Below are 20,333 nucleotides of genomic sequence, written 5' to 3'. Positions count from 1 at the left end.
TCATTAAAGAAGCAAGTACTCAGTGGCTCTCATCTTAAAGATGTTCAGTGCAAGACTCACAGCTATCTTATCTGCTAGTTACTAATGCATAGAAGCAAACTTTGCAATGGTAATATCAATGTGCTCAACACCAGTAAATTTCCAAATAGCTTTGCACTGCAGATATTGTCCACACTGGATGTAAGCCATGGTAATACAAATGTGGTTTAAGGTTGGTGAGATTTCCAGCCAGTGTCTCTGCACTGACAACAATCTCTTCTTCAGTTCATTTTCTCATCTTACTGTCTATCCAATCTGACTATTACACCAGCATACCAGGAACCCGCTCCAAAGGAGTACTTATGAGGGTGGAAATGTTTTACTTTAAATATTTTCTATGAAAGAATAAATGCATACAGTTCCCACCTCTGCACCTTTGTTTTCAGGATCCAGGCATTATTAACAACTCTTTTGATAAGGAAACTGTTAGTGTTTTTACACAATAAGAGGTGGTGCTAAGGATTAATAATATGTATATGTAATGTTTATTAATTTCATAATGAACAACTTATTTGCACTTATAACCTATACCTCAGCTACAAAGACAGCACAGCTGCCCTCCACTAGTCACCACAGTCACATTGCTTTAATCCTACAATTCCTCCACCAAAACTCACGGTTAAGAAAAGCTCAACCAATGTAAACCGCATCACTTCTGAATCGCTGCTTTGTGAGCTATGGGAATGCCATAGCAGCCACAATGTATTAACTGCAAAGCACTACACCTATCCTGAATTCTCCTTCAGAAAACAGCATACCTGGTGGGACCTAGCACCAGAGCAGCAATAGGTGAGAGGCAGCCAAAGCAGTGCCTGCCCTTTTCAGCCCTTTCAGCTGGCCAAGATGCTGGTGGATGGCTCACCTGTTGGATGAAAGCAGCTCAGAGTAGGATCACCCTGGGAAGGGGCTGTGTTACAATAGCTCTCAGCATAGCTGACTGCTGCAGTGCTTGCTTTGCAGAGGTGCTCACTGCTGTGACAAACTGGAGCAAGTCCCAGGAAGCAGGAGTGGAGAGAGGCAGGCAATGCCAGCCCAGCCCAGCCCAGCGGAAGCAGAGGGCACTGTTTACACTGCAGGTCAGCTCCTGTTCCCCTGTCTGACAATGGCAAATCTCTTTGTCACTTGGCAGTTCTGGGAACAGAATATTATCTTGTGAAATTACAACACTGTTTTAATGCTACCATTATTAGCATTGTCTTCAGACAATAAAATGTTCTTTTGCAGTCGCTGTGGGCTCCCAGCAGTGAATACACACTGAGTCACCCTACATTAACTTAAATAGCACAACTGTGTGAACACATGTTCTTCAGTTAAATCTACACACACTCAAAAGTAAAAATAAGCAGATCTCCAAGGAAGAACTCACCTTCTACACAATGCAAAAGAACCCTCACTGTGTGCTTCCACAACCTCAACAAACATGTGGCGAAAGGCTTAGTAAGACTACTCTTATTTTCTGATCTGGTAGTAAATGAGTACACAAAGCTGCCCCCAAATGGTTATGTAATTAAAAAAAATGCACGTGCCTTAACCTGGCTTTATCTATCCCAGGACCTTCACAACACAAGCAGAGGTGGCACCAACAAGCAGCCACCGTACACCACGATGCCAACGCAGAGCAGCTTCCATTCCCCTCCTTTCCCTTCAATTCAGAACAGCATCTCTCAAGAAGAATTATTGCTCAGATGCTTTCTCAATATCTGTAATAACATACCCTTCATGTTATGCTCAACCCCATTCAGAGCAGGAGATACCCAGAAGATCTCAAGGTGGAGCACAGGGACAGTCTACTGCCCAGACATTCGCTCTAATCATAGGGCTCACTGTGCTGCCAATCCACCATGCACTGCTGATACCAATGCACATAAAACCAAAGCAAACAACTGATCTGTGTTCAAACTTGTCTGTGCTTCTGCCCCTTAACTAAACCATCACTAGGAATAGAAACTGCATAAAGTAAGAGATTCCATACCTTGAAATGAAACTACAGAAGGCACAGAGGGTTAAAATGAGCACACTTCTTTTTTTTTATTGTTTTACACCTCTGAAACCATCCAGCACAGTCCTCCTCACACCAAAGCTGCACAGCTGCCTGCAGGCACATTATTTTACACTTCCTGAAACAAAACCTCCTACATCTAACAGCTCTAACACACAACCAGATATACCCTAGCCACATATCGTCATTTTAAAAGGATTTTGCTGTCGTGTGCACTCAAAATACTGGGCACTTAAACAACTGTCCTGCCTGATAGAGCATTACTTCAATATGATATGAATTCAAGGGATGCAAATTGAGGCAAATAAAGCATTCATTACACCAAAGATACCTTAATTCCCTTTCTCTAAGAGGAGTTCTGATGTGCTCACCAGAAGCTCCTGTCCTTGCCTTACTTCTTGCAGGAACTTCTCTGTCTTCCTGTCCAGTAATTCCTCATGGACAAGAGCTAGGGAAAGGAAGTCCTCAATTGCTTGGCAGGTTTAAGCTCAAGTTAGAAAACATGAGTAAACAATACAGCATACTAAAGCGTTCAAGTGAAGATCTAGCTATAGGAAAACTAATACTAATAAAAAGCCTTTGTTTTTTTACCATAGAGTAAATCTGAGGGGGACGTAGTTTCACAACTCCCCTATGTTTTCGATTTCTCCCTCTCTACCTCAAAGCAACAGTGTCTAACTCAAAGAAAAGCTACTTTCTTGCCTAACTGTGAGGAAAGCTGTGGACTGTAACTTCTTACATATCCAGAATGAAGACAATACTTAAAAATCTGAAGAAACAGATTTTTTACCCCCATACTGGAATCCTTAATTTCTGCACTTGCCTGTACAGAGCAATGAACAACGTTAGACAAACAGCCAGCAGTCTTAAACTTCACTTAAGCCCCGTTTTGGAGCTAGATGGGAGGAGCTGGCAGCTGGCCACCTCACCAGCGACCAAGGCGACAGGACACACTATCTTTTGGAGCTGCTTTTACCCTACACTAATTTCCTCTGTTATCCCTGGCAGGTCTCTTGTGCACCTGTGCAATGCAAGCCTGGTTATCTCTGCCAGCCCAAAAGAGCCGAGCCCAGCCCACAGGGTCCCTCCCCATGGCTGAATTACAGCCAGAACGAGTGTGCTCTTGTCCAAAACATACACTGTGTGCCGAAGGTTTTGTGACTGCTGGGGCTCCCTTGGGTCCCCATGGCACAGTTTATGTGGCGGGCAGAGTCAACAGCTTCCCCAGTTCTCTCTTCTTCACACAACAGCAACAAAATGCAACATGTCCTGTGCATGGAAAGTGGCTGGAACAGCAATGCCAGAGATACTTGGGACACCTCAACCTGGTGAAGAAGGGTAGCACACTACAGTCACCAAACACTCATGAAAGCTTATCATACTCACCACGAAAACTAATGACTTCAAGCCCACGGACAGAGGGGAAGGAGTAGGGATGAGAGAAATTTGTAGGTGTTTGCACCCAGGTCCCTCCTGCCCTTAAGTTTATTGCTCTTGCATGGATTTCCTTCCCCCAGATGAGGCCATTGAAAGCCTTGCAGGTCATGGGGGGGCTGGTGTCACCCTTGCATGTGACAGTCCACTCCTTCCAGACAAGGGAGCCAGAAACAGCTACTCCAGTACTGAACACAACTAGCGTAAATGACAAAGTAGCAGCGGGATTGAGGGAAATGTTAACACAGTATTCCTGAGCTAACGTTTTCTCTGTTCGACATCACTACCAGGGAGGGAAGGGAGCAAGGTTTCTGGGGCAGGTTGTTATGGCAGCCCTGCACTGCCTTGCATCAAGATTGCCTAAATGGCAAAGTGCAGCACATTCAGCTGAGGGCTATCTCCTCCTGTAAGCCACTGCTGCTCATGTGGAATCAAGATGGATGTTTTTAAACACGCTTCCTAACTGTTGGTATTTTCATAGTAGCTGCCAAGCAGGTGAATCCTTCAAACAATACCGTGTAAAAATGACATAAACCCTCAAAATTTCAGGTCAGACAATTTGCTCTCCTGCTTAACACCCCAGACATTTCAAACAAGGAGAGATGTGCAGTGCACAGGGGTAGTCTTCTAGAAAAGCTGCCTTTCTAGGGCTTACACCTCATCCTCTGCAGCTCCTGGAAGGCTTATGCTTCAACCATGTGAAAATGTTATCACTTATTATTACACTATATTTCATGCTCAATATTTATGCCCTTTTCTCCAGTACCAAAAGCTCATGTTAATACCTTAAACTTTACTGTGCAAATGCAAGACTTCTATTTTTGGGATGCCTTTTTATTTTTTTCCTTTTCTTTCTTCCCCCTCCTCCCTCAGACAGGAAAGTAAGCTTAAGATTTATTCAAAATCCAAGAGCAATGCAATCTTGTTGAAAAAACATCTAAGATGACAAAACACCCTGAGAATTAAAATATATTAAAAACACCAAATTTTTTATTTCACACATTCAATCCTAGAGTGATTTTTATTAGTCTACAGAACATTAAAGCCTTGTAAAGTCAGATTTACAACCGAACTTGAAACAGCCCCATCTATAGCCTATGAAATGCTGTTATAACACAAATTCTAAGTGTCAAACTTTAGTGAATTATGTAACTCAGCACTTCCCCTCTTTTTTAGCTGTAATGTTATATGAAAAGAAGCTATCACAAAAACTGCCTGACCTTGTGCTGTAAATATCGTATTATTTTATTTATCTCTCAGCTGTCATGAAAGTAAAAGTGAAAAACCACTCATTAAATTGCTGATTTTGTGAACTTTTTTGAAAGCTTGAATTTCATTATGAGTTCTGGATTAAAATACATGGATAAAAGCAAAGGGATAAGATAAAATAGGAATGAGTAGGTAGATCAAAAATCAGGTTTTTAAGCTTTGTATTGTAAAATGCATGGGAGGCAACAGTCAACAAGAAATATCTGTCAAAACCACCAATTTGGGCAGTATTCAAAATAAAGAACTGCGTATTTCTTCTTGTTAGATTCTCCTAGTTTCTTGTAATTGCTCCAGGACTTCAGCACAAACATAGAATATTCTGATTTTTGGGCACAATCTTTGGGTAAATCTCTTTTGTTTTCTTCTCAGTAGCTAAAAATAAAATTTAACACGTATTAACATTTACCTAATTTCCACAGTTCACAAAGTGAACAAATACTGCTCATTCTGAAGAAATTTATGTCAGTAAATATGCAAGACCTACATGCATACATGCATTTCTCTTGAAGTACATAGAAGCCCAACAACATGGAGTAAAAACCACACAGAATTGCTAAATAAATCTGTAAGTGCTACATTTTCACACTGAAGCACCACATTCTATCAACGTTACAGCTTTTTCATGTGATGTCATGCATGCACTGGAAAGATAAACACATACCATGCTGCTAGTGAAAATTTCTATACAAGATCGTGATCTTTTTTTACATTACCTTACTAATCCTTATAGAACTGCTTTTCTTCCCCACTTGAATTCAGTTATATTCTTTCATTCATCACCAGTAGAAAGCAAGTAACTGAAATGTCAAATGCCGCCGTTAATACCAGTGTTGCAGGAGAAAGCTTAAATCCTGAAGAGATAATTAGGATTATAGAATCATTAAGGTTAGGAAAGGCCTCTAAGATCACTGATCACTTAGATCACTTAAAATGATTTAACCCAGCACCACCACATTCATAACTAAAGCTGTATCCCCACACCACACTTCCACGAACGGTGATTCCACCACTGCCCTGAGCAGCCTGTTCCAATGCTTGACCACCCTTCCAGTGAAGAAACTTTCCTAATATCCGATCTAAAACCCCAGGGAGGCGACTTGGCGCTGTTTCTTCTTGTCTTTGTACCTGGAAGAAGAGACTGATCCCCCAGCTCATTACAAGCTCCTTTCAGGTAATTGCAGAGAGCAATGAGGTCTCCCCATGAGCCTCCTTTTCTCCAGGCTAAACAACCCCAGCTCCCTCAGCTCCTCCTCATCCCACTGTGGCTCCAAACCCTTCATCTGCTCCATTCCCCTTCTCTGGATACACTAATTGGGAATACATAGTTCTTTTACATTACTTAGATATATGTAAGGGGGTGTGTGTGCGTTTATAGTATTTATTTATATATTTCATTCCGAATGCCAGAAAAATCACTGCTTTCCTGCCCAGCATACTTCTCCATCTCCTGCAGAGAAAGATGAAGATCCTAAGCAAAATGTCATTGTTTATAATACAAAATATTTTATAAAGAGTAAACAGAATCTACCTCATGGATGGGGGAGATAAGAGTAAGTGGGAAATGTCAGAAATACTGTCAGAGTGAACCTATTCATTAAAGAAGTTATTTAGTTCCTAGACTAAAATACCAAAGTAGAAAAATAAATGATGATCACCATCCCCCCAGATCACTCAGATTTCAGAGAGGAGGAAAAAAAATCACTTCTAGACTAACAAAAACGACAGGATATCAAATGTAGTCATCACATCTTGTAAAAACTTTTCTTATTTTCCTCATGATGCAAATTAAAGCTCCTTCTCCCCGCACAAAACCTTCTCTTTCAAGACATTTTCTGGATTAGCTCCAGGGGAAGGGAGAAGCACAGATGAGCTAAAACATGTAACCCAACTTATCAAACACACTGCAAGGCTGGATGCATATGGAAATGAAATATATTCACAAGCAGATAGACTAGATATGTCAGTATGTTTTTGCCATCTCTGATATAAAAATAGGTGTCAGCAAAAACCCAGTATAAATTCTTGCAAGTCCCTGCAGGAATGCTGCTGTTTTCCTCCGGATTGTTCAACCAGCACAACCACTCAAACTCCTCATAATTAAGGAAAAAAAGGGATGGGAGGGGGTCCACCCCTAACCCTCTCTCCTGTTGTGTTCAAAACCCCTACCAAAAACCCCCAAATTTTTCACATTAGTTGTAGAAAGTACTCCTGGGTCATCACCACTGACCCAGGGTTTGTCCCTTGTCCAAGAGGGAATGACAGCATTCCCTTCCTGTGGTACTGGTACCATCACTGGGGGTCAGGAATGAAGTCAGGAGCATTCAGTGGCCTAGAAGCAAACCAAAAAAAATGTATCTGCTTTTAACAGCAAAAGTGATGCAAGGCGTGCTCCTACAAGCTTCACCTTACCGAGGAAAACCTCCCTGGCTTTTTCTGTTCTGTTTTTCTGTGAGCAGGCATCACAACCGGCATGTGTGGGGGCTGATGCCAAGTGCTCCTCAAACTCAACACTCCCACATCTTGGATGTGTGTGCCTGTGCTCATGCACGCATAAAAGACGGTGGCAAACTGTGGCAGCTGTGACCTGAAGGAAGCACCAAGCACAGTCGGCCACCCTCCGAATCAATTTATGCAGACTGCACAGATGCTCTCCTCCAACACCAGTGTGGGCAACGGCAACACACACAATGAAAAAGGAGCTCTCTTAAAAAAATTAAACCAAAAATAAATTACAAAGAGGAATTAGAAATGTTTTGCCTTCAGGCAGCTCTTGGTTTCTCCTCCCACCCAAAAAAAGCTAATGTGTTGCTTTTGTAAGCTATTATTAATTCCTATATACATAAATATAGCGATTTCATGCCTGTTCTCGAAAATTAACAAATTGAACTGCCAAAACACACCCCACTGTATAACCAAAATGCAATATCTTGTGCTTCACTCAAACTTCTCAATTACAACTTGTCTTTTTTCTGCATTTCTTTCTCTTGCTTTCTCTTTTTCCTTCCTTTTTGGCCCAAATTTCCAAACTCCAAATTTTAATAGATTAAATTGGTAGAAATCTTGCTCGTGAACAAAATCACTTTGTGATCTGCAACTGCAGCAGACAGCCAGGCTGCAGCCTGAGGATGCTGGATCAGCCACGGAGTATGGAGCATTTCAAATTTAGGTCACTTGTGCTTCTCTGACCCCAGTGAACAGCAATGGCGTGTTTTTCCACACTTAACTGTTTTCCTGCTGACCCATGTCTTGAACAAAACAACAAGTCCCAATGCAATTTAAAGAACAAGGTCAGCACAGGAGATACTGAATGCTAAATATGCTATGAAAGGGGCGAAGTGACTGGGAAGAAGAATTCACTTTCCCAGAGTTTGCTGATGGACACTGAAGGTGCAAACACTAAAACTGCACAAACACTCATCCTTTGGCCGTGTTTGCTGCCTGCATGACTGGGACCCGAAGGGGGGAGAGATGGCAGGCAGAAATTGTCACCATGTGAGGCAAAACGGAGCTGAGCCAGCAGCACACACGATAAGAATTATCTCTGCTGGAGGCTGCTCACTGCTGCGCCAGCACCTCGACTCGGCGCTGACAAATGCTGGGGGGAAGCCGGTGCCGCGGCCGGAGCCCACTGAAGATAAATACGGCACCTCGGGCGCTGAGGCTGTCAAAGCAGCAGAGTACCCACCTTGCTGCAAATGAGCCAACCCCGCCACGTTCAACAGAGTAAAACTCCTTGAGGAAGTAGCTGCTTGCTGCAGGAAGGTGGGAAATGTAGCCAGGTCCCAATGGTAGTGGAAGGTGAAAGAGAGAAAGCCCCAACTCTCCTCCCTTGGGGAGGGTTGGAGCAGGAGGCAAGGCAAGCTCCAACTGCTCCTTTGCACAACACCTACTCAAACTGCTTTCTAGTTGTTGGACTCAACATTTGTGGTTTTTTCTCCTATAGTTCTTAAAAAAAGAAAAAAAAGAAAAAAAAGAAAAAAAGGATTATACGCTTTGCACAACACAACTGTTTATACAAAAGAATGGCTCCTGCACAACTGTGGTGTTAAACTACACGTGAATCCAGAGGGGAAAAGCTTAAGGGACAGCAATACGAAGTATTTTAGCTTGCTCCTAACTCTTATCCTACTAGTTCAAAACTCCAGCACTCCCCTGTGGACATCCTCAAGCACAAGCAGCATAGACAGTCCAAAGGAAGGTAACCTGGAAGGAATTTTGCACAGAGGCTATAGGCTTAGCAAAAGATTAACAGAGGGATCAACCAGAGAAGTGACACCTACTGAATACACACTGGCAAATAAAGCAGCCAAGCTTGTCACTGGGCATTGCATACGATTCCCGAAGGGAAAAACCTATCTGGACAGGCTCTAGTAGGAGGAGGAGCTTTGTTTTAATGAGTTTTGGATAAATGCACGGGTTAATGATGTTTTACCCAGAGGATGAAATAGTGTGGCTGGGAAGATTAGAGCAGTGATCTCCTGTACTTGGTGCTAGTGAGGCTGAATCTTGAATCTTCTGTCCAGTTCTGGGCCCTCCACTACAAGAAAGAAGTTGAGGTGTTGGAGCGTGTCCAGAGAAGGGCAAAGGAGCCCAGGTGAAGGGTCTGGAGCACAAGTACTATGAGGAGCAGCTGAGGGAGCTGGAGTTGTTCATCCTCCTGAAAAGGAGGCTCAGGGTACACCTTCTCACTCTCTCGAACTGCCTGAAAGGATCTTGTAAGTGAGGTGGGGGTCAGTCTCTTCTCCCAGGAAACAAGCTACAGGACAAGAGCAAACGGCCTCAAGTTGTGCCACAAAAGGTCTAGATTGGATACTAGGAAAAAAAATTTCATGAAAAGCCCTGGAACAGGCTGCCCAGGGAAAGGGTTGAGTCACCATTCCTGTAGGTATGTAAAACATAGGGAGATGTGGTGCTCAGGGACATGATTTAATGGTGGCCTTTGCAGTGCTGGGTTAAGGGTTGAACTTGGTGACACTGTATGTCCTTTCCAACCTAAACAATTATTTGATTCTCAGTTTTAAAGAATAGAATAAGAAGATGTGGCAGAATAGATCCAGCTTGGGAAAAAAAAACAAACCACACTTTATGGAGACGGAGATAGGTTACATGAAAGAGCTGAGAATGAAATTATAAAGGGAAGAAAAGTCAGTATCATCTCTATATTATGACAACAGAAATCAGATCTGTCATAGTAAGTTCATATTGTCTAATTTAGTTAATAAATTTTTAGAAAAACAGCAAAGTTCATTCATAGGGTACAATTTTTTTCACTGGTGGGAGATTTGCAGGAGAATCAGAAACAGGCAGTGTTCTTATAACTTGCACATATATAAAAGACTAATAAGCAATTAGGAATTACAAACGTTAGGAAAAGGGGCTGATCCTTTCTCCAGTCCTGCCAGCTGAAGATTATTCTCTACCATCTCTTATACAACGGCTTGTAAGATCTAGAACTAGAGACCACAGGTGGCAAAGCCTTTTCCCAGTTTCTGTAGCAGACCATTATCTGGATTTATGCATCTACAAAATGAGTAGTTTTACATTTTCCTCTGTTAATTTCTGATTCTTGTTACATGACCCCTGTATTGAAAGTTTCTTTTGTACTTCAGTTTTATTTCTCACATTTGTGCTTTTCTTTCCTGGAATACTTCAAATACTGTTTATAAAAGTATATATAAAGGGTATAAAGCATCTATGACTGACTGCCTAGATTAGGTATCCACACAAGAGAGACAGAGAGTTTGTTGCAATGCCAACCAACATCAACAAGGACCCAACTTCAGTGGGGTCAGAATCAGACCTTCAGAGCCGCTATTCCCCTCTGCAGTTGGGCATCTTTATATGGCTAACTGTTGTGAGGCTCCCTCCCATTGTATTTCAGACCCTTGCTGGTATTATTCCCAAGTATTTTATGGCATTACCCTTTTTGAAGTCTCTCCACAACATGCAATAGTTTCATTTCAGATTAACTTCTGTAAAGTTAATTGCAGTTTTGCATTTTGTTTTATGTTTCTGACCTCTTTAGGTTCTTTTGAACTTTGAATATTTGTCCAGACGTGTTTTCAGCTCTTCATAATTCAAATGTCATTCATACAGCAGCTGAATCCCCTTCATATCATCAGTTTAGTTTAGAAAGGACAAAAATGAAGCCTTTTGGAGAGGCGAAGCAGGACAAAGTTTTTGAGGAAACACACAGATAAATCCTGTTTTAACACACTCCCCATCAGATTATTTTGCTGAAGCAATTTTGACTGGAAGTCCTAAAATACTGGCAGAAATGAAACAGAACCTCTTTTGAAGGAAAAAAACCCCAACAACCCAGAATTAAAGTTATATAAGCTTAGACTGACTTCTTTAATAAAGCAATGGGAAGCTGCAAACTGAGGAGAAAACATCAGTAACAGACCCATGGATCAGAGATTATATTGCTGTATTAGAGAAAAATAGACACGACAGAGATGCCCACCTACTGGGAATACTAAATAAAATTGCTGCTTAAAAATTAAGAAATTGCAGAAAATCATTCTTTATAGTTACAGCTAGGTTATTTTTAGCACCTGAGGAGTTTTTTTATTTTGCTAGTCTAACAACAGTGCCTCTGCAAACAAAACGCAGGAACTCGGGGAAAAAAAAGAAACAGTTTGTACTGAAGACTTGAGTTTGGAAATGGACAGCTGTTTTCAATAAATTTTCTGCAGTAGACAAATATAGAAAAGAAAGGTGATGTAGGGACCATATGGTGTGTTAATTCCAGTTGTGACAACAGCTCTGTTGTCTGTCTATTCCTTTGCTAGACTGTGAGAAAATGTGCAACTTGTGTCACTGACACCAGGAGCAAAGCCCAGTCTCATCAGGCATGGCAAATATTAATGTATAGGTAAATAAAAGCTTGGAACTGGGACCAAAAATTGAATGACCAGCCTTGCAAGCCATCTCTTTCCTGATGGGGAGCACTGCTGAGTGCACAAAGAGGTAACTTTTTAGGTGTTCAGGGCAGCTTGGATAAACCAAACCAAAATAACCCTGGAGCAAGGAGGAAACATGCAGCTTTTGAAAAAGAGCATACAAGAACAACAAAAAATTATCCATACAGCATGCTTGGAAAAGAAGCCTGGAACACTCTCCTATAAATCCAACCAGTCTGTACTGCACTAGCACAAAACTTAAGTGTCAAACAGGACACTGGCATAGGCACTGTGGGTAAGAGCACCCCACCTTTGTGGGAAGGGACAGCCTCAAGAGCCGGGTGGTGATGCACCCACACCTTCCTTCCAGGCAAAGGAATGAGGAGAGGACAGGGCTGTCCTGTACTGCCAGTCCACAAACTGGCCCACAAACAGCCTGCATCAGGATGCTGGAAACAGGTATTTGGATTTGGAGCATGGAAAGAAGCAAAACAGCCTCTGCTTTCACATTCTGTACCGGAGCAGGGCAGCTGTTGGAGGCAGACCTCGGCTTTGCCTCCATGCGTTAGTCTCCTCATCTGGCAGGCAGGCAAATAGTACACTTAGAGAAAACAAAACAAGGCAAACAAACAAAATAACCAACCCCCCAAAAACCAAAACCCTCCAAAACCAAAAAACACAACCCAAACAAAAAACCCCAAACCAAACCCAACGACTCAACACAGAAATAGAAGGAAAAAGAAGGAAACCACCAACACCACCTCCCCCCCCAGCACTCTGAAATCAATTAGATTACGGTAATAAAAAAATCACTCTAATCTATTTCAAGCTTGAAAAACTATAGGATACTGATTCTGTAGCAACTGGAAATGAGAAAAGCCTCTCAGACATCCAGAAAAAACACTGAGTAGCAAGGGGATATGGAACCGGACAAACTAAACAGGGTGCTCAGGCAGGACACAAATTCTTAAACTAACTGCTGTCAAAATACATTTTTGGTAGGTAAATCCAGATAGACCTACAATTTTTTTTATCTCTAGATAATTCCCCAATGTCATTGCTGCTGCTATTGAGCTATAAGGAGCAAAGCATATGAAAAAAGGAAATTGTTCTTGCTAGGTAATGTAATTCAAACTCTAAATATTTATTTACTCTTGCAGGGGAGAGGGAGCAGCTGGAGCACAGCTGGGATAACTCAGCAGCACGAGCCGCCACGTGCTCCCCACGCCAGGGCCTCTGGCTGGACCGGGAGGCTGCAGGGGAAGGAGGAGCAGAGCCAGGCTGGAACACACAGCTGTGGTCCCAGCAGTTCCAGCTTCCACTCTCCACCCAGCACACAAACTCAGCCTTAAGACATGGTCCACCTTTGCCCATACTGATGAGACGAGGCTGGATTCCCACCCACCCCATCCCCAGCAGTGCTCCTCTCCGTGCTACATCCAGCATCAGTGTCCCTGGAAGGGTCCCATGGATGTGTGCCCCAACCTCACCCCAAGATCTGGTCAGGAGCCCATTCCAGTCTGAGACCAGCTTCTGTAGGTACCGTTCCAGCACTGGTATGTTACCTCTCTGACCTAAAATGAGGCCATTTTGGCCCAGCAGCACATCACCAGGACACTGAAGAGACTCTGTGTCTGGGCAGGGTCAGACTGCCAAGAGAAGAGGCTTGGTGATGAGGATGGATAACAATGGAATAAGGCCTCTGCAATTGATGAAGGCTGCTGGGATCTGTACTCCACTGGGAATGTGGCTTTGCCTGCATCTCGGGTGGCAGCAAGACCTTTCTCTCTCCTCTGAAAAACCCTTGGGTTACAGTGGTGCAACTGCTTGTAGAGAGGCAGAAAAATCAAGATAAAGAATTGATCCAGCATAAAAATAATGCCATCTCCTCAAAAAGAGGTAGGGAAGACAGGGAGGAAAAGCATGATTTAGAGCCTGGCTCAATTGCGAGTGCATTTATAATTGTGAGGAACATGCATGATTTCCTTTATCTTTGTTCAGTTTTTCTTTAAAAATCTTAATTTTAACTACTTTAGTTAATGCATGTGACATGCCCTGTTCACAGCACTGGTTACTGCTTATAAATTCGTACCTGCACAGCATTAATCATGATGGGAAAGCTTGAAATCCTGGCATGAACATGACACCACCTTGTTTTGGTTTGGGGTGTTTCTCCCCTTGAGCTGCAGAGGAGCCCTGCACATGGGAACACTCACTGCATGTTCAGATGAGAAGATATAGCAGCCCTCAGACACAGGCTGAAGTTGTTCTGCTTCAGAGTCAACAACCTTGGAGGCTGGTATGGCACACGAACCATCTCTGTAGTACAGAGACACCTGAGCATCTGTCAGCTGCATTCTGCTCAAAGATTTAATCCTTGTGACCAGAAGGGCTCAAAATGCCCTTTACTTTTTCTCTTTTTTATTTTAATGAAAGCTCAGAATGTAGAACACCCTCATTTTGCCCAAGCTGGTGTTACAACCTAATTGTACCTGTTGATTTCTAGATCTGTCAATTTAGTACCACTTCAAAATTAAGATTAAAACCTACTTCCACTCCCAAAAAAGGATTTCAGAAATTATCATGAAACAAGAAGTACACCAAGTTGCTACAAAGCAGACTTGGTAAAGGAGGTTACTGTTCAGTCAACGCTGTTTTAACTGTGTTTCTTGATATTCCAAACTTTTTGTCACTTATTTTCAGGCAAAAGTCTTCTTTAGTTAGACTGCAGAATCAGTTCAACCAAGATCTAATAAATAATGCTTATTTCCCATGCTAAGATTGGTTTTGCTTAACTTAACTGAGCTAGGTAAAGAAGTGACAAATTCAGTTGTGTGCATGTATATATTGATATGAAACAGAAAAAACATGGTATTTTCTACTGTGAGTGAAGAATTGCTGCCAAAAATCCCCTGTAATGAAAAAGCCCATAATTTAGCAGCACCCCAGGCATTGCTAATCCCACACTAATACAGGCCTTGCTAATCCCACACAACTCCAGTTTTTGCCAACCTCAGCCAGAAACAAGGGCTCATGGCAGCCTTTGAGGGTGTTATGAGAACAGGTTCAAGGAATTGAGCCTACGAATTCCTCTACCACGTAGGAAGTTACGCATGACAGGAAGCGTAACAGGCATGCTCCCTACTGCTGGCACCTTTTTTTGGTTGTTTATAAGTTGAGTATCATAGTACTAGTTACACAGCACTTCAACAGAACTATTTTTTTTCAAATATGCAGAAATTAAATGGCAGTAAACTCACTGGTCCAGCTGACACGATTCAATGCCACTGGAAAAAATCTGTGATCATAAACAAGTAAGACCTGTTAACATCCAGGACTCAGAGTGCCATTTACAGTCCCACATACCAGGAGAAGGAAGCATGTACCCCTAATAACAGCCCCCTGTAGCTGGGGGACTAAGCAGCTGCACCTAACATGGCCTTCACATGGGACCCCAAAGTCCAATTCCAAGAAGAAAACAAAAGGATATAATAAGAAACGCTGTGCAACCATTAAGATAAATCTGGTTCAGATATTTTTAAGAGTATAAGCAAATGTGGATCCTCATGGAAATTTTGGCGGGGGGGGGGGAAAAGTCCACATGTATCTAGAGGGCTCATCCTAAACATTTAGCACTTACTTTCACAGTAAGTCTTTTCATGTTTTGGTATACTAGTGCAGTGTTCATGTTCTCAAAGCTAGCCTGAAGGGTTTCTAAATTAGTATGTCAATGTTACCATGGTAACATAATGTACTACCAAAATGGACCACTTTTTATACAGCCACTAAAATCAAGTTAGTGACCAAGCAAGTTATAAAAACTCTTGCTTTTTTCAGTTTTGGGGGGCTGGGGGTTTATTGGGCTTTTTCCTTTGTTTGTATTTGGTTCTTTAAACTATTTATGTTTATTTTTCCTATTCCTACACCTTTCTAAAAATATTAGTAAGAATTTGTTTTGTTTATCATGCAGGAATAAACAAACAGAAATAGAATCACCACCACCAGCAAAAAGCAGTTCTCAGGACTTGCTAAGGGTAGCTGTAGTTTCAGTTCCCAGACATACAAAGTTTTACACCCCATCTCTAGTTTTACTTTTGCAGACTGCTCACAAATGGAAGACATTCTTGACTTGTTACAACACTATTTAAAACACACAGACACCTCACTCTCAGAGCTTCTTACACACCAGGATCTTGCTGCCTCTGATACCCTGGGGCATGTTAAATGGCACTGGATGCCCTAAAAGTCAGCCTGCCATTCTCAATCAGACAATCTTCAAACTGAGAAAACTCAAGTTAAAAATGTTCTCATACAAAAGTTCAGTGTTCAAAAAACATCATCTTCACGGTCATCACATCCACACAGACCAGAGTATCTGTCCTACATTCACACAAATCTCTTAAAAACATGAGTTTCGTTGTATCTCCAAAAGAAACCATCACCCCGAGAATAAATACTCTCAGTACAGCAAACTCTCACTAGCATTTGTACAAGGGGTGCTACAGGACCCCATGTGGACAAGGAGCCACATCCACCCAGCAGGATTTCATGCAATGGTCTTTATTTAAACAGCATCAAGTATTTGAATTAAAATCTTGAAGACTTGTTTTTTTTCTGTTCAAGGATAGTATCTAATTGTATATTTTTTGTATCATAAGCCTACTGTAACAACCTCTTCGGGGCATTCCTGTGGTCTTGCTGTTTATAAAAAGAAAAATTAAAAAGATATTGAGATTATATAAATTTATTTCTGACTCTTGCTGTGTTGAAAGAGGAAAATAAAAGTCATTGGTTTATGGTTGTGTCAATAAGAGCTTGACATACTGGTTTACAACATCATTTGCCAATAGCACTGACATTCTAAGTTGATCTCTCAGTTCAATGATTTGTAAAGTCAGAAATACTTTTGTTATGAAAATTAATAAGAATGTTTACTCCCTTTATTAGTGAGAATATGTCAAATATCCAACTTCTCTACTTTTGGTCTGGCTAACTAGTTTTTATTCTTCTAGATGACACTGCCATTTATAGTTGAGAGGTAATGCCTAAGCATATTTGATTAATCTACTGAAACGATTTGCTATAACTTATATTCCTTTCAGAAAACTGGAGGAAAAAGAAGAAACAGTGTCCAAAGGCACTATGCAAATCCTTCCAAAAAGACTTATCTGAGCCCAGAATTGCTCCTTGTCTTCCTCTGCCACACAAAACAACAGTAAAGGAGAGAGTAGCCTGGGATTCTCATCCCACTCCACCCCCAGCTTTCCAAAAAATCACACCTGGAAGATATAAAGGAAAACAACAGTCAAAATATACTATATATATGCGTGTGTGTGTAGTGGCATATATACATGTACATACATACACAATCTTTCTATGTATTTCTATATAGTGCAACAGTTTAACTTGTGTGATTTCCAGTGTGGATGCACTCATTCTGCTGTATGGGTGGAGTTTGGGGAAAGAGGATACCACAATCTTTTCAAAAAACACATATGCATGAATGAGCCACCAAAGTGAAATTACACATAAAGCTCAAATCATTGTCCACCTTCAGCCTGCTTGACTTCCTAACTTTAAATGGTTGGTTTAACAGAACTGTCCAGTCTGCAATACGCTGCAATGATTTGTGTGTGTAGCTTCCTCTTCTGCTGATTACAGCTTTTAGGCTATAACTAAAACAAAAGGTGGCTCAGGGGTTTTCCACATATAACACTGAACACATACCTGAGCAAAAAAGTTAAAAATACTACAGTCTTTTTTTATTCCTTAAAAAGTACAAAAGCCCTGTATCTGCAGGTGCTCCAAATGTCACAAGAAAACCAAGTTCAAAGGCATTAGCAATTGTACATTCCCCTATTATGTTGTAAAAGATGCAGTGTGAAAAATCCTTCAGGATAATCTTCTCCAAATCATTAATTCCCTTCAATTTACATGAGAAAAGAAACACCAGATCTTTTTACGCAGTTCGTCACAAAAATCACAGCCCGGGGTACTTCTCACTAAACATTGAGGTCTCATAGCCTACTCTTTTCCCAGCTGTTTTGAAGGACAGATCCTTACTTTAGGATTTTCCCGTTTACATCACTTGATAAAATAATCCTCCCTCTCTCCAGAAGTCATAACAGCTGCATCTTAATTGGAAAGAAAAACCAATAAGGACCAGAACCAACAACTGTTACTGCAAACTAGTGGCTCTGAATGCCAAGCAGCTGCCTTTCTGCCAAAAAACAATACATGACTTGTAAAAAGTAAGGTGCTTGAAAACAAATCAAATACCAAAACTAAGCTATTGCCAACAAGCACATTGTATTTTAGTGATAAAAATGCATGAGACACCAGCCAATTTCAAGCTGCAATTACTTGAACATAATCCTTACATGTAAGATATCATTTATAGGAAATAATTTGAAATACCAACTGCAGAACTTATAACTTAATAGATGGGATGCCAACTGCTAAAACAATTCACACACCTGGTTGTTTTTACAATATGTGAACTGATGGGATAGTACAAAAATACAAGTTATTTTCGTTGATGACCACACTGAGAGTGTACCTGTCCTTTGAGGGTGGAGAGCACTTGTGGATCATCAGCAGCAGACCTCTCATGTTATGTCCCCTTTGCCGTACAACTGTCTTCCTTAAAACACCAAAGTTTTACTGGAAAATTTCGCTGCTTATCAGAGGAATGTCGAGAGCAATATTTATGTACATGCAAATAAATTAAATTGCTATGACAGTGTGAAAGAGCTGTGAATTTGCAAGGGGAGCACAGTACAAGCCTGGGCCCTTCTCCATCACCTTGGCAGTGACATGTGGAAGGAAGGAGAGGGGCTTCTGGGCAGCCCCCCCCCAGTGCTCCGCATCCCCCTCCCCTCTACCTGCTGCAAAAACAGTCCACGGGTAAGGAAAAAAAATCCCGTTCTGAAGTGTTTTGCAGTTGCTTAGCAACCACTACCAAACCTGAAGAGATTTCAGTCAATGGACTGGCACACCCACCTCTCAATATGCCGACAGGTTCATAGGGAATACACCAGGTCAGCCCCAGGATGGCCCCAGCCCCAACAGCAGCATGTCCCTCCTCATCTTTCAAACCTGCTTCCAGCTGTTGCTTTCTTACCCATTCCAAACCCCCCAGAAGCACAGAGAGGCACAGCAAAGCACCCACGTGCTGGTGGTAAGATTACTTTTAATTGCCAAGATTCCAGCTACACCCTTTCCTCAGTTGCCACACACATACAAACCACGACTGCCTTGAAAAGCAGTTGAGATTGAAAAGCTGTCCCTGAACTTGCCCTTCTGTGGTAGAGACCAGGTTTCTTCCCAAGCCATGCAATGTTTAGGCAGTGTCCATTACAGGCAATTCCCACACCTGTAATCAGTTTCGGTGGGAAGCACTGGCCAAATTGCACAAAACTTTTGGCCTTTGTGATCACACCCCATTGTCACAGCAAATGTTCTCAGATTTTAAAACTTTATCTATAGATAGATAGATATAGATATGTGTATGTGAGTATATACAGATTTTGATGTGGAACAAGGACTCTTCCACCACTCTTCTGTAAACTGCCACTAGATGCATAAATCTACATAAACCTGAAAGGCTGATACAAGGGAGATATGCTGGAAAAAATATTTTCTTTTTCACAGATGCTCCACTCCATAGAAGAGTACATATGGAGGGGAAAAAAAACACACCACACTGCAGTGCAACAAGTTTGATGTTATCAGTATAGAAAATGCTGCTAACTAAAAGTAAAAATTTATGCTGGAAATTAAACCATTTGTAACCAGTATAGGAGTTAGGTTCAGAAACAGCTTTCCAAGTACAGCAACACAGCCAACAAACTGCAGCCACATAAAAGACATGTATCTTCTCCTTTCCACAGCTGGCAGAGGAGAAGGACCACCTACACCACCCAAACTGGCTGGAGAAGCCATACCCACACACCTGCCCGTTTCTCTTCACTGACAGCAATGGCACTGTGGCAACAGGTTTGGCTTAGCCCAGTCAAGGGGATTCCACCCTTGAGGTGAGCTGTCCCAGGGTGAGGGGCTGCAGGGGCCATTCAGGGACCCCTGCTTGTTCCAGCTTCCCTCACTGCAGTTCAGACCAGAGCTGGGAATTGCCTGGCCCCAGTGGTTTTGTGCATTTTCTGTGATCCTTAATGGCAACTGTGAACTTCTCTCATGTGTTACCTTTACACTAAAATAACTTCAACAAAACGTTGCCCCTGTGGTAAACCCAGAAGAAACAGAGCACCACATTTCTAAGACAGAGAAAGGCCCAGAGTCCATTTGAATTTCAAGGTGCATCTCGTTTCCTGTACTTACTTCCATCCTTAAACCAGGAAATTCCTAATTTTAGTCTGTTCCCTCCCTCCCTTAAACTAGTACCCTTTTTCAAAACTTATCTGCCCTAAGTTATCACCAGTGACTTTCACTTAGGAAAGTGTGGTGGTACCAAGTGGACCTCTGTGATCATATTTCACAAACAACTCACTTGGTACCTCCAAGGGACCTGTTACATGCTTTAAGCTTGTAATTCTTAGTATAATAAAAACAAATAATACTTTCTCAATTCTTAAGAAAGGCACTGTTTGAAAATCTCTCCTAAATATCTAGTAGCAGTAAATGTTCATAAGTTTTTGATTTCTTTCAACAGTGCCCCAGTGATTTTAATA

The 20,333-nt window shown here is 41.7% G+C and overlaps 1 protein-coding gene across 5 annotated transcripts in view; it reads right to left on the bottom strand.

Moving 5' to 3' along the window:
- FAM110B (family with sequence similarity 110 member B) overlaps positions 1–20,333 on the bottom strand; it is a 114,274-nt gene that overhangs the window by 29,466 nt on the left and 64,475 nt on the right. For 2 of the 5 annotated variants that reach the window (XM_048286576.1, XM_048286577.1), the window contains one exon: positions 5,455–5,538. The exons of the other annotated variants lie outside the window; for them this stretch is intronic. The gene's annotated coding sequence lies outside the window, so the exon portion shown is untranslated. The remainder of the gene's footprint in view (positions 1–5,454; positions 5,539–20,333) is intronic. 5 annotated transcript variants of the gene reach the window in all.

This window comes from Corvus hawaiiensis, chromosome 26 (assembly GCF_020740725.1).
Source record: "Corvus hawaiiensis isolate bCorHaw1 chromosome 26, bCorHaw1.pri.cur, whole genome shotgun sequence".
Taxonomy (NCBI): domain Eukaryota; kingdom Metazoa; phylum Chordata; class Aves; order Passeriformes; family Corvidae; genus Corvus; species Corvus hawaiiensis.
Note: the sequence above shows the minus strand (reverse complement) of the source record. Positions and strands in the feature narration are given on the sequence as shown.